Source organism: Perognathus longimembris, unplaced genomic scaffold (genome assembly GCF_023159225.1).
Source record: "Perognathus longimembris pacificus isolate PPM17 unplaced genomic scaffold, ASM2315922v1 HiC_scaffold_5663, whole genome shotgun sequence".
NCBI classification, from domain to species: domain Eukaryota; kingdom Metazoa; phylum Chordata; class Mammalia; order Rodentia; family Heteromyidae; genus Perognathus; species Perognathus longimembris.
The window spans coordinates 211,579-226,745 of record NW_025961115.1 but is presented as its reverse complement, the minus strand read 5'-3'; the positions used below and the strand labels follow the sequence as shown (position 1 = coordinate 226,745).

Below are 15,167 nucleotides of genomic sequence, written 5' to 3'. Positions count from 1 at the left end.
TGGACTTGCTGCGTATCTACAAGGACTTGCTGGTGGCTTTACCAGCCTCTTAGAGATTTAAAATGTTAACAGCAGTCATTCCAAAGCATAGTGTGGGGGCCAGATATAAATAGCAGAACACAAATGGGGTAATGTGCCTCTGCCAAGCTGCTGCTGGGGTGTTTATAAAAAGACAAGCATTCACTTGTCAGCACTCACGTCAACAACATCCCATCCCAAAGACACTCACTGCAGCTAAGACGGGATCCGTGTGAGACCTGGCGTCATTTGAACTTCCTTCAAAGGCATAAAAGCCAGGTAAAACATTTTAACTTTTTTGCACTCAATACAGAATGAAGCATTATTGAGAAAACCCTGATTCACGGCCTGCTTGACGCATACCTGATAGTTAGCTACCAAATACTATATTCCAAGTATTGTTTAGAAACGGAAGTTTTAATGCAAAAGTGACATTTTGGTACTATATTTTAATCTTTAGTTAAAAAAAAAAAACTGCTTCTAAAGAAAGATGAGAACCTGGGACTAAAGAGCTAAATAAAAAGACTTCCCAAATTCTCCTATGCTATTCATTCCTATTTAATTAGCATAATGTTAACTTGATTGGAGGTATGAACCAGCCTGTTGTGTCCTTTAATTGAATTGGTTAATGACTGGGAAAGTGTTAGCCTTTGAGCTCCTCTTACCCTTCTGTTTACTCCTTACAGTATCATAAACACTGGCTGAATACTGGGCATTGTGCCAGTAGAGTTATATAATTTTGTTAGAATTGCTGCCTACTCATTTTCTTCTTATTCTCATTTGCTGCCTTCAGAAGTGGATTGTGAATGTTTGAGGAAGGGAGTCAGTCACCTTGTATAACCTGCCTTTTCATCTCCTGCCTCCCAGTCAAATGGGCATGATAGAGCTTACAAAGAAGGTAGAAGAATGGAAGGTAGTGTGTAGCACACTTAGAGAACCCTTAGAAACTGGGAGCGCAGGTCCAAGTTGAGACTGTGGTTACAGTTCGACTGTGTGGATGAATGGGACATTCATAGCTAGGAAAACAGTATATCTCCTAGAAACTCTAGTAGAAGAAACATGTCTGGAGGAGTACAGAAATAGACACATTTCATTCTGAGCAGATCACTGAAGTTGTCTGGATTTTTATTTCCTTATCCCTGGGTGAAGGTGCTAGACAGACCTAATGGTTTACTGGCATTTGTGGTCATTAGGTGCTTACAGTGGGTCATTTCCTGACCCTCAAAATGTCTGCCTATAATTAAAATATCTACAGTGTCCTTGTTCCACTAAACCTCGTTAGTAAGTCTACTGAAGTGGAGTTTTGTTCCCTCTTCATTTAGAAGAGAAAAATGAAGATGTGCCGTTTCGAAATGGTCACTAAGCTGCTGGCAGCCTTGATTCTAATGGACATCTTCCAGGTAATGTTGAGAATAGGAAGCATGGCCTCTGGAATGAACACTTGATATAACATCGCTGGGGCATCTGTATGGAGATAAGAGAAGGTCGGATGGATAGGTAAATGGAAGTGTTGCAAGTTGCTTCCCCCCTCCCCATTTTACAAGTGTGTGTGTGTGTGTGTGTGTGTGTGTGTGTGTATGCATGCTCCTGTGTATGCTCTAAAAAGATAAAAAGTTACAATTAAGCAAAGAAGACAACAAAAGTCATTCACAATATCTCTGAAAGACTTTGAGATGTTGTGATATATTGCCTTTTTAACTTTTCTCTCTGTGTGTATATAATTGACACCAAAAAAAGGTTTGTACCATACACAGTATATTTCTTACGTTGCTTTTATTTATTTATTTATTTATTTTTCTTTGTTTTTTTGCCAGTCCTGGGCCTTGGACTCAGGGCCTGAGCACTGTCCCTGGCTTCTTTTTGCTCAAGGCTAGCACTCAGCCACTTGAGCCACAGCGCCATTCTGGCCATTTTCTATATATGTGGTGCTGAGTAATCAAACCCAAGGCTTCATGTATACGAGGCAAACACTCTTGCCATTAGACCATATTCCCGGCCCCTTACATTGCTTTTAAAGTTATTACTGTGTTACATGTCTCTACATGCCTATATATATATATATATATATATATATATATATATATATGTCTTTTACAAATAAGGTAATATTGCAATACTTATTTACACTTTTTTTGTTAAGCTGATGACTCTTTCGCCATAGATTGTGTGTATAGTTTTTTTTTTCTCGTTCTCAGTCAATACTGGTGTTTGAATTCAAGGCCTTGTGTTTGATAGACACTTGAACTATGTCCCCAGCTTTTTTGGGGGCTTTGGTTACTTTTCAAGTCAAGTCTTCCTACCTCTTCCTCCCTGAAAGCTCAGACCCTAGGTAGAACACCACAATGCCTGCTTGTTCATTGAACTGGGAGATAGGCTCTCCCTCCACCCTTTGATTTTGCTCCAGGGTGACTTTGAACCCCAGTCCTCCCAATCTCCACCTCTTGAGTAGCTGGGATCACAGGGCTGTGCCACCATACCCAGCTCCAGCTCCTCATAGTTTTGTTTGTTTTTTCCTGGTACACACTTTATTATTTTGGGAGCTAGATGCATGATCCAAGTGATAGAATACCCATTTGTCTAGCAAGCACAAGTTCCTGAACTCAAACCCTGTACTGCATTAAAAAAGGGGGGGAGGGGAAAAGGAACTATGATTTTCTTTTTAAATGTTTAATATTTTGTAATGTATTTTTACATATAATATGAAACAGGTATCTTATTTGATTTTTTTGCTCTGATCAAGAGCCTTCCTTAAAATACTTTAAATTCTTCACATTTTACCCATTTTTGAACTTGACATTTTGATCCTTTGTCTAGAGACTCATTGTTTATTCTGTTGCTTGCACATTCTATTTCATTTAAGTTGCACTGTAATTCACATGCCATACATTTCATCATTTTAAACTTAGATTCTATTGTTTTTAAGCATTCACTTTGTTGTGAAAGCATCACTACTATCTGTTTGCTTAACACCTTCATCATCCTTCAGAGAATCCCTTCACCTGTTGGTGGTCTGCTCCCGTTTCTTTCTCCTTCACACCCCAGCAACCAGCAAGCTACTTGGTGTCTCATGGATTTACCCACTCTGAGCATTTCATTTGAATGGACTCTTGCAATGGATTGTCTTGTATATTTAGTTTCTTAACTTAGCATTATGTTTCAAGGGCTGTGTTATAGCACATACTAATATCTCGTTCTTTTTACTGCTGCACAATAATGGCAATGTCTGATTGTACCACATTTTGTTTATCCGTTCATCAATTGGGGGACATTGGGTTGTTTCCACTTTGTAGCTGCTGGAAAAAGTGTTGCTATGACATTTGTGTACAGGTTTTGTGGTGAGCATAGGTTTTATTTTTTCATAGCTTATTATTTAGTAGCATACATTAGCTGTACAAGAAAAGATTTCATTGTGACATTTCCATACACATATACAGTGTATTCCAATCAATCCTACCGCTATCACACTCCCTTCCACCAGGCTTTCTAATACCGTTTCAGGACGTTTTATTGGTCAATCTACTTATTCAGTATCCATCCTTTCACCCTCATTGGTCAGCTCCCTCTTGTTAGCTAGTATTCCACCTCCCCCTGCGGAGCTTGTTTCTTTTCCCTACTTCAGTGCCCCGTTGCTTTCAGGTTCTTTTTTTTTTTGGCCAGTCCTGGGGCTTGGACTCTGGGCCTGAGCACTGTCCCTGGCTTCTTCTTGCTCAAGGCTAGCACTCTGCCACTTGAGCCACAGCGCCACTTCTGGCCCTTTTCTGTATATGTGGTGCTGGGGAATCGAACCCAGGGCCTCATGTATATGAGGCAGGCACTCCCCAGCCCCTGATTTCAGGTTCTTTATGCTGGTTTCATTAATAGTTGCAGCAGATCTCAAAATTATTTATCCTCTGTCTTTTTCCCTTTCTCCTTCAAGTGTAAATTTTCTCTTATTATTTAGGTTTTTTAGAATTACAGACTTATGGGGGAGGAATGTAAGCACTATTTGGTAGTATTATACAGTAATTTACTTATGTAGAAAATATATGTTTAAGTGAAAATAGATTAGCTGAGGTCATGTTTTCCAAGCCATGATAACAGAATCACTCATTATTGTGAGTGTAAGTTTCAATTCTCTTTGTTATATACCTAAGGTGAAATTGCTAGGTAAGCTGGTAGCTTTATGATTAACTTTTTTGAGCTACTGCCAAAGTGTTTGCTGTGGTGCTGCACAAGCAGTGTATTAGGGTTTTTCTGTAGCCTGTGTTATGCATTGTTTTCCTGGGTTTTGGTTGTGTGTTCTTTTGCAGTACTGGTACTTGAACTCAGAACCTCATGCTTGTTAGGCAAGTGCTCTACCACTTGAGCCATACCCTAGTCGTTTTGATTTTCAGTATTTTTTTAGATCAAGTCTTGTGGGGTTTTTTGTTGTTGTTTTTATGCTTTGCACAGGCTAGTCTCAGACCATGATTCTCCTCCTTACCTTTGTCTCCCAGTTAGCTGGGATTCTGCGTCTGGACTCTTAGTGAGAAGGGATCTTGCTGACCTTTTTCCCTGGGCTGGCCTCAAACCACATTCCTCCTGTCTCTCACCTTCCAAGTAACAGAACACAGGCACATGCCGCCCTGTGGCTTAGGCCTGGCTTCTGTTAAGCATCTAAGTGGTCACGAAGTGGTTCCTTATGGCTCTAATGTGCATTTGCAGTATGCTTTTTGCAAAACAATTTTAATGCATGTGTTTTATTACTGTTTTGAAATACTTAAGTAATTTCCACATGTTTATAATAAATTTTTGGCAGTTGGATGTCATCAGTTCTCATTGAATAAATCAAAGGAAGAAAGTAATAATCAGCTTGTTCTGCTAAACTTTTGTACCTGCTTTTTAGCATCCATTCAATTGTTTCTGAATAGTGGTAGCATTTGTGAGTTTTATCACTGCTCAAAGAACACACTGTTCAGAACACAATCAGCAGTGGTATCTGGCCAGAAAAGTTTTATGTCTAAAATTAAACATGTGGATACTAGCTTAATGCAGAAGGAAGATAGGAACATACCAGATTAGCTCTTAATATGACGTGAGTAATATGGGAAGGGGTTTCAGGGCCTGATGTCTTAGGTTCAAATCTTAAAGATAAACCAGGCCTCGGTGCCAGGCTGAATCTGGTACATTCTGTGCTGCAGCGGAAGGTGAATTTCTTGACTCTGAGACAGCAGTGATTTGATCTCCTGAAGCTCAAATTCCCATGAGGATAATTTGACCTATAAACCCAGGAATAACAGGGGTCTTAGCGACTTCCCTAGCAGAATGTTCTGTGGCTATTTATCAAAGCAACTTCTAATTCTGTCCCAGTTTTCTAATCTATAAAGTGAAGTTTATAACTGTCTAACTTTCCATAAGGATTTATTAATGTATATGAGCATATATTACTTGTATAAGGGGTTTCATTGTGATATTTGTACACTTGTTTTAACCAAATTCATCTCCTCTATTTTTTTTAACATTTTTAATGGGTTTCATTATTTTTATATATGCATATAAAGTACTCTCCTGAAAAAAAAAATTACACTCTGTTAAAAGTGCCATATAAATGGCAGTGGTCTAAATCATTAGAAAGGTGAAGATGTCCTAAAAGCAACAGAGCCTTTCGGTTCAGAGGACAAGAGTTTGGCACCAAGACTGCCAGAGCCAAGTCCCAACTCCATACGAGACTCAATCTCTCTGTGTCCTAGTTTCTTCATATTTATTATTCCAAATGGTTGTACGAAGGAGTTTCAGTTTAAAATGCCCATTTATGTGTACAGTGCGTCTTGATCAAAGTCACTTCTTCCACCATTCTCCAGTTTCCTCATCTTTTAAAAATGGCAGTGGCTGCCAAGCACTGGTGGCTCACGCCTGTGATCCTCGCCTAAGTAGCGAGGAGGTTGAGATCTGAGGATCACAGTTCAGAGCCAGACCGGGCAGGAAAGTCTGTGAGACTCTTACTTCCAGTTAGCTAGGTTAGCAGCATCTTTTGTTGGGCATTCACATGGAGGCATTAAGTAGGCACTTAGTACATAGACCTGGCAATTACAAGACAAGTCAGAGTACTTAGGTGATAGGAAAACATACGCATAATTGCCCTGGGATAGAGTTGAAGGTTAGAAAAACAAGTGGCCTTGAGACATGCCAGCGTAGTGGGCAGCTGTAATGCGTGGGCCTTGCAGAGGAGCCTAAGAAGAAAAGCCTTTTCCCAAGAGCCAGAGTGAGAGCTCCCTGGGAAGAGGAATGGGGGCAGGGGCGGGGGAAGTAAGGGGAAGGTTGAGATGAAAATGGGAAGCGATGGGGAGACGGCTGGATTAGGTACTTCCCTCAAGAAGATACCGTTTTTGGTTTACTTTAAAAGAATTTTTCCCCTCCCCCTTGCATGTACCTCCCCCAATAACTCATTTATATGGAACTTGTAGCCTTCTCAGCACCTCACTAGATTCCTCCATGAAGTCTCCAGTTGAGTCTCCTATGCTCACATACCTGCCCATACAGGTATGGGAGAGTAGAAAACAAGCATTTTTCTTTGTAGAAACCCATACATAGGTAGTGTTCTTGGGCAGATTCGCTCATCATAGTTTTTGATCTATCAAGTCAGATTATAGGGCTCTTACTTAGTTTATGCTGATATTTTCCAGGTTCTTTGCTAGGTTCTTGGATTTCAAGCATTCAACATAAGTTAGGAGTTTTATTCAGAAAAACAGATAACATATAATCCCTGTTATGAAATAATAACCAGTAACCACATGAGTTTGTTGACTGATTGATGTAGTTCAAATTTGAGCTAACTACTTTGAATATATTCAGTATGGGGTGTTTTTTGTTTGTTTGTTTGTTTATTTGTTGCCAGTCCTGGGGCTTGAACTCAGGGCCTGAGCACTGTCCCTGGCTTCTTTTTGCTCAAGGCTAGCACTCTGCCACCTGAGCCACAAGCGCCACTTCCGGCTTTTTATGTTTATGTGGTGCTGAAGAATCGAATGCAGGGCTTCATGCAGGCTAGGCAAGCGCTCCACCACTAGGCCACATTCCCAGCCCCTTCAGTACGTAATATAATCCTCACAACAATTGACAATTAAAATTACTTACTCAGCTGGATGTAGTGACTCTTGCCTGTAATACTAGCTATTCGGGAGGCAGAGATGGAGAGGAGCACAATTTGAGGCCAACCTGGGCAAAAAGTTAATGAAACCCCCATCTCAATCAACAAGGAAGACACGGTGGGCATATGTCTGCAAGACACATAGGTCATAGATAAGAGAGCCATAGTCAGAGGCTGACCCTGGTGAAGCTAGTGTGAAGGGGGCTAGGGCAGGGCTCAAGTGGCAGAGCACTTTCCAAGCAAGTGTAAGGCTCTAGATTAAAATCCTACTATCTCAAAAAAAATGTATACTCTTACCCGAATTCACAAATGAAAATTTTAAACTCAGAATGGCGAGTAACTTTTCCAGATGTTGTTAGCATGTGGTTAGTAATAGAAATAGAATTGAACCCCCCTATATCTGGCTTCAAATTAATGTGACACTACTCTGCTTCTTGTGGCCTAGGAGCATGCGCATCATTCAGAGGATGCATGAGGCATTTCTGTTGCATGTAACAGAAACACAGTTCAAACTTGCTCAAGAAAGAAGGGGATTTATTGGTTCTTAGGACTGGCATAAGGGCCTTGTGTTTTTCAGGCCTCATCTTTCTTTCCTGCCTCTCTCTGTTTTGCAAGTCCTTCTTTGTTGCCTTTCTTTACTCTGTCTCCCCTATGGGATGAGAAGGATAATTACTGAAAGCTCCAAGCCGGTGTTGCCTGCAGAGCTTGTCATTTTGCAGGATGAAAAAGTTCCTTTTCCTTGTTTCAGAATGTTTGGAAATACCAAGAGTAAACCCCACCCCTGCTGTATGGACAAAGGAGAGAGCATTCTCAGAGAAAAAAAAAAGATACGTTAGTGACCATGTGCTTATTTGTTATGTACGGTATTTACATACAGTATTTCACCTTAGTCTCAGTCTCAAGGGCGTGAGCTAGGAGTGCCACGAAGTGCTTCCATTTCCTCTGCACCACAGAGCTCAGACAAAGGAGTTATAGGCACACTCCTCCCACACCTCTCATCCTCTGGCCTTTACTCTTCTTTATAAATACGTCACAGCTGAGAAGGGTTATCAATAGCAATGGAGTACACTTCATCAAAGTTATATCCAAAGCTGGTTACACGTAAGGAGAGATTCTCTGGGGATAATGGCAGGAAAGAAAGTCATATTCACTAAATCCCTTATTTCAAGAGTATCACTTTCCTTTTCCCTTGAAGGTGAAGGTTGAGATGTTAGACATGGCTGGTGATGCATTTGACGATGAATACCTGAAATGTTCTAACAGGATGGAGATGAAATATGTTCCCCAGCTGCTCGAGGAGGAGAAAGCAAGCCATCAGCTCTTCCGAGCTGCGTGGGAAAATGCCAGAAGCAAGTGGGAGGCCCGGAAGCCTCGGGTCTCTGTCCCTAGGAGTTTTAAGGACAACCACGGGATATCCTTGCTGCTGTACATTTCCGAAGCTCAAGAACAAACTCCCTTCTCTCATCTGTTCAACAAAGCCGTGGAGGTGGCCGGGAAATCCCGGAAAGATTACATCTATGACTTCCAGCTCAAGGCCTTCCACTTTTACCTGACCAGAGCCCTGCAGCTGCTGTGAGGACACTGTGCAGAGAGCTACGCGCCCGCGGTGTACGCCTCGAGGCCCGCCACCCTGGCCGAGCCCAGGCAGGGCCACGCCAGGCTGGGCAGCTTCACCCTGGCACGGGCGGCCGGACTCCAGGCCGCCGGCGACGGGCGCGTCGGGCTCACCATCCACACGTGCTTCGGCGTGGCGGTGGAGACATTCCTTGACCAAAGCAGTGTTAGTGCCGCTGAACGAGGTGTTTCAAGTGTCACAAGAAGGGAACGGGAAGAACCTTCTCCTTCAGAGCACAAACAAGACCTGCAGCCATTACGAGTGCTCGTTTCTAGGTGGTAAGCGTCTCTGTGGCTTGCTCCTCGGGGAAGGGAGAGGGGTCAGGTCCAAGACAGAGGTGTTTGAAAGGAGAACCAAGGCAGGCAGCTCCCATGCCTAGCCCCTTTCCTGCGGCTGCTTAGCCATCACATCAGAGAAAAAGGATGAATGAAAGTTTAAAAGAACGAGAGGTACTGTTACAAGGCAGTAGCTTTCAAACAGGCAAGTTTGTCCTGCAGGCTCTTTTGGCATGGTCTGGAAGAAAGAAAGAACATAGTTACAACGGGGGCAAATGGGATTGCTGTTGGCAAATAGTGGGTGGGGTCAGCAAAGCCACACCCACAAGGAGAGTGAATAATCATCTGGCCCAACTAGCATGCTAGCCCAACTAGTTATGCTAGCATAACTAGCATGTTATTTGTGTATTTAAAACATTTAGGGAAGTGGCGCTGTGGCTCAAGTGGTAGAACACCAGCTTTGAGCTGAAAAGCTCAGGGACAGCGCCCAGGCCCAGAGTTCTAGCCCCACAACTGACAAAAAAAAATTAGACATTTTCCATTGAATTCCCACTAAAGAAGATGTCTTATGTTCTCTGTATCTGTGAAGAAGTCGTTACCGCGTTCCTCCTCGACAGCAAACCCCGCTGACAGTTTTCCTCAGTGTAGAGCTAGACTATCTGACGCAGTGGCCCTCTCCGTCATCAGTAACTCGGGCTCTTCTGTCCTTGTGATCCTCCAGTGTTGGATTGTGTGTGCACGCTTTTAGTGTGAGCTGCTGCCTGTCTAGGATCAATCCACGTCCAAGAGCGAACAAGCAGGTGATAGACAGAGCTACCTATTCAGTCCAAAGTAAAGTCTACTAAAGGCTTTGGGGAAAAAGCTAGCTTTAAGACTAAAGTTTCTTGGTCACCCGTAGCCACAAGAAAGTTTTAGAAAGGAGAGGCACAATTAGCTTGTTAGCCTTCATGTGTACAGGAAGCAGACAAGAATTAGAAATGGCTATGGCAGGGACCAGGTGTGGTGGGACATGCCTATCATCCCAGAACTCAGCAGAAGCAACAAGGCCAGCCTGAGATGCGTAGAGAACCTGCCTCAAAAGAAGGAGATGCGGGGGTGGGGGGGAAGAGCAAGGAAGGAAGAGGAGGAGGAAGGGAGGAGGAGAAGGAAGGAAGGAGGAAGAGGAGGAGGAAGGGAGGAGGAGGAGGAAGGAAGGAGAAAGAGGAAGGGAGGAGGAAGAGGAGGAGGAGGAGGAGGGGAAGAGATGGTTGTTAGGTCAGTTTGCACCATGTATTTGACAACCACCATTCCCCCACTCCACTTCTCCAAGTAGAGCCAAGACCAGTCAGCTAAACCCAAGAGAGCTGTTTGCTATGCAAAGTGCCTCTCTTCCCCGGGTCAGTTACCAGTTCTTTCTTTCTTTGCCTTTTTATATCCCGTAGCTAATTTACCTCAGAAATCCTTTGACAGAAATCTCATAATACATTTAAGTAAATCAGATAGTTTTTTGTTCCTGGCTTTCCTCCTCCCCCTCTTCTCCTCCTCCCCTTCTCTACTGAATCTTCCCCCGCCCCCTGTCCCCTTGTGGCTGGCCCTGTCATCCAGCTCTGCGGGCCTGCAGCGCATCCTGGGGTCTCTCCCCACTACCCTCCGGGCCGGGCTTCGCCCTGCTTCTTGGGTTTGCACCTCTTCCTTACCATTCCTGCTTTGCGTGGTGGGATGGGCTGTGGGGCTCTGCAGAAGGGCTCTGAGAAATTGGGCCTTGTCCAACACCGAAAACCTACTTTTAAGCTTGAATGATAGTTTTTGTAGATTTGCGTTTCGGTTTTAGAGATTCTTTTTCTTTGTAACTTTAAAGAGGTCCTTGAGTGATTTCTAGATTCTGGAGCTATTAAAAAGTACAACACTACTCTAGTCACTCAACTTTTCAGTGACACCTGTTGTGGGAGTTTTTGTTGTTTCGTTTTATGGTTCTAGGGATCAGACCTAGGGCCTTGCGCATTCTAGAAAAGCAACCCCCGACTGAGCTACATCCCCCAGCCCAAGACTTGGTTTTTTCCTGGAAGGTTTGGAATATTTTGTTTCTTTCCAAAGTTATGAAAATGCAAAGGCTTTTTAAATTAATTTGTTTATTGTCAAGGTGATGTACAGAGGGGTTACAGTTTCATACGAAAGGCAGTGAGTACATTTCTCATCCAACTTGTTCCCTCCTCCCTCACTGTTCTCCCCCCTCCCCTCTCCCCCACTTCCTCCCCCCAGTTGGGCAGTTGGTTTAGAGCACACTGTCTTGTAAGTACTGCTGTTGCATTGGTTCACCCTTGACCCTGTGTCTTTCCGTGCTGGTGTCCCCCCCCCTTCCCTAGTTCAACACAAAGGTTTTATCCTTGATATATGTGAGTAAAGGGTTCATGAAATCTCTTTCTCTTATGGAAGTGGCCTCCTGTGGATCCGACGCTCTTTCCTCTATAATTTGCAGCTGTGTAACCACCAGCCCCCGTTGAGCGTTGAGAGCAAACAAAATGCTGGGTTGGTAAAGTGTATCAGGGCTGGGCGGATTATGAATGAACTATAAATACTCAGGGCTTTCGGCTTTCCTGAGTGCGACGCAGGCCCAGGCCACCGAAGGGAGAGAAGCCGCACTCCTGGGCCAGTTCTGCAGTGTCTGGACTGTTAAGCTAGGGTGGCACCTGCATCCTCGAATAGTCTCGTTTCCTTGTCACGGAGATGGTAGGGGCTGTAGGAAGAATATTTGAATCTTCAGGGACTACTGGGAGGGCTTGTGTTGACCTGTGTCTGGTGGTGTCCTGCTGCAACACACTAGGCTGCGTCCACTGCCTGCCTTCTTCTCCAACACTCCACAGACTGGTGTGCAGTTGGCCTTGGGAGTGTGGTTGCAGAGCTGAGTCGAGCCCACTGTTGCAGGGTCGAGCAGTAGACCTGTAGTAGACCTCAGGGCAGGAGGGCCTTGATCTCGTGTAGCAGGCCTCAGAGGCACTTAGGCTGGCCAGGAACTTGCTCTGTAGCCCAGGCTGACCTTAAGTGTGTGATTCTCTTGCCTCTGCCTCCAGCGTAATGAGATGATAGCGTGTGCTGTCATGACTGGCTGGAATGCGTGAATGAATGTTGAAAGGAAAAGTGCAACCACATAGGGGACTTGATCCAGCCAAGCCATCTAGAGCCAGCCAGTTAGCTCATGGGAACTAATTGTAGGCACCTGTTTTCTTTCAGGTTTCTCTTCAATAGGAGTAGCTCAAATCTGGCCAAAGCCCAGTTACATAGTTCCCTATCTTCTTATCGAAGGGCTATGTTGCAAGACCCCCACGGGATGCTGGAGGCCAAATCCCATACGCACTATACAGTTTCCTGTACATACGTGCTTGTGATCCCAACGTTTCACTTCTAAGTTAGATAATTAAGATAGTAACGATAACTGATCATTATTACAACAAGCTCTATTAGTTTTGTGAGAGCTCTCTCTCTTTCTCTCTCTCTCTCTGAAGAATATTGTAGATGGGTTGTTCACGGGTAACTTGACACCACAGGAAGTGGAGAAGGCATCACGGGAAGTCAGGGCAGCCATTAACATTGCCAAGAGAAGAATTCAGGCAAGATGTGAAATGTAGTGAGAGAGACAGAAAAAGGTTGCCAAGCGGCTGGGAATGTGCTTGCCTAGCAGGCATGAAGCCTTGGGTTCGATTCCTCAGCACCACATACACAGAGAAAGCTGGAAGTGGTGCTGTGGCTCAAGTGGTAGAGTGCTAGCCTTGACAGGGACAGTGCTCAGGCCCTGAGCCCAAGACCCAGGACTGACACCAAAATAAGAAACAAAAACCAGGAGAGTAGGTCATTGGATGGAGTTTGGGTGGTGATTTCTCTAATGAACAGGTCAGTTGACAAGTGCAGTTGATATAACAAACAGGCATCTGCACATGCCCAGTTTTGTCAGCTTTCCTGGTAATGTGGAGAGTGCGTTTTGCTTATGGCCCCTTTGCTTAGGGTCCCTGTGCATTGTGCCTGCCCCAGAGGCACTGCTGTGTGGTGGAAATTGGCAAAACCACAAACTCGGATTTCCCTCCTCCACCCCAATGTTAAATTTTCCTAATCGATCCTAGGTAGAAACCAACTTGCAGAGATGTCAGAAATGGTATCTCCTTGGATGCTCCACGGAGAGCTGGTTAGAGAAAAGCCCTGGCCACCAAGGACAGCACTGGTGCCTAGCCGGTGGGCTGGAGTGGGCAGAGAAACCCAGACTCTAGCTGTGAGTAGAACAAAAGAGATGCAGCCAGGGCTCAGACCCACGTAGAGAGAGAGAGAGAGAGAGAGAGAGAGTGTGTGTGTGTGTGTGTGTGTGTGTGTGTGTGTACATGGGGAAAGGAAGTGGCCCGAGGCTACACGGAAGCTAAAAGTTCAGAATAACCACAAGGGAGGCTTTGTGAAGGCTCACGTGTACCCTGTTGAAGAGCACTGAGGACTCAGCCTTGGCCCTGCGGGGTGGTGGTTGAAGCTGAGGAAATGGGATTGATTTCTATGGAGTCCTCTGCTGACACCTACAGGTCACTGGGGGGAACGCGGGGCCCACACTGCCCGGCTTCTGAGGCCTGGGAATGAAGCAAGCCTTGCAGAGGCTGTGTGTCCGGTGTCTAGCACAACAACAAAGCTATTAAAGGTGACGAAAATCCTGGGTTCAGTCAGAATCTCGTTCCCCAGAGTAAGATGTAACTACGCGTCTGTCTGCGAAAAGAGTTTCTCAAAGTTGTCATTGTGTGTGGGGTGTGAATGTGCATCTGTGAGCGTGCAAGTGCACAAGTGCGTGCCAGGCCTCAGGCTTAAGCTCAGGGCCGGGACGCTCTCCCTGAGCTTCTTTGCTCAAGGCTCTCGTGCTCCATGAATGGAGCTGCAGCTTCACTTGTGGGTTTTTGGGGGGTGATTCACTGGAGATAAGATTCTCACAGACTTTCCTACTCAGGCTGGCTGTGGCTGGCTTTGAACCGTGATCCTCTGATCCCAGCCTCCTGAGCAGCTAGGATGACAGTCGTGAGGGGGCTTGTGATCTATTTCAAATTTATCTATCCTCCATCTCTTCTTGTGAGAAGCATCAACTCTTGTTATCTTTGACTGTCTCCATTACTTAAAGGTAATTGACTTTAGATTTCAAGCATGTCTATAAACTATGTCCTTAGCAACACCTAGGTGAGTGTTTGGTGAGAACTGGTTGTATGGTAGACAAATAGCCTTTAAACTGTATTAGTCATGCTTTAGCACATAACACACTACTTAGAAATTTAGCAACTTAAGCTGTGGGTCAGAAATAAAGCCAGCTTAGATGGGTCCTTTGACTAAGTCCCCCTCATGACTCTGCAGTCACCTCACAACTTAGTTGGAAAAGGTATGCCTTGTAGCCAGTTTCCGTGGATACAAAGAAAAGGTAGGCGCAGCTATTTGGTGGCTGAATTAAAAAACCCTTTTTTTCCCTGAAATTTGTATTCCACTAAATTATGAATCTAACAGACTGGAAGTTGACAGCTTAGATTCACAATAGTCACAGATTAAGTAGAACGTGTTACCAGACTGTATTGTATGTAAACTTGTATCTTTGTGTTTCAGGACTGAAAACCGAGGAGTGCGTCATGAATCCAGGTAACGCGTGCGCTAAGTGCTTGTCTCTGTAAGGGCTGCGGGGACCTTGTCAGTGCCCTCGTGTACTGGAGCTGGGCCACCACTGTACCCCGTGCTGTCAGCGCCATTGTTTCAAGGCTCGATTTTGCTTTTCTCCTGTACACAAGTCATCCTCCTTCCTCTGGAAAGCTAACCCTCAGGAGGTGAGAGTCAGTGGAGAGGAAGTGAGACTTACTCAAGGGCCTGTGCCCTCAGAAAAGAAAAGCGGGGGAGGGATTATTATCTCAGAGAGCCTCATCTCAAGCGACTCAGGTTTGTGAAGGGGCTTCTTATTTTACCTTTTTAAATTTTTGTTGTCATTTTTATATTATCTTTAAGTAGTTGTTCAAAGGGTTTCCATTCAACATGGGTGTTTCTAATTCATCTTGATCAGTATCATGCCTCCCATCCCCCTCCCCTGCCTGTCGTGGCCCCACCATCCCCCCTTTACACACGCTAGCTATTAGCGCTGTATTGGGGGGGGGCCCTGTGCAGAGGCTTTAGAGGGAGGAGGGAGGAGTGG

General features: G+C 44.6%; 1 pseudogene; it reads left to right on the top strand.

The window, feature by feature from the left end:
* The first annotated feature begins 224 nt into the window (after positions 1-224).
* LOC125345435 lies at positions 225-14,950 on the top strand (annotated as a pseudogene).
* The last annotated feature ends 217 nt before the right edge of the window (positions 14,951-15,167 follow it).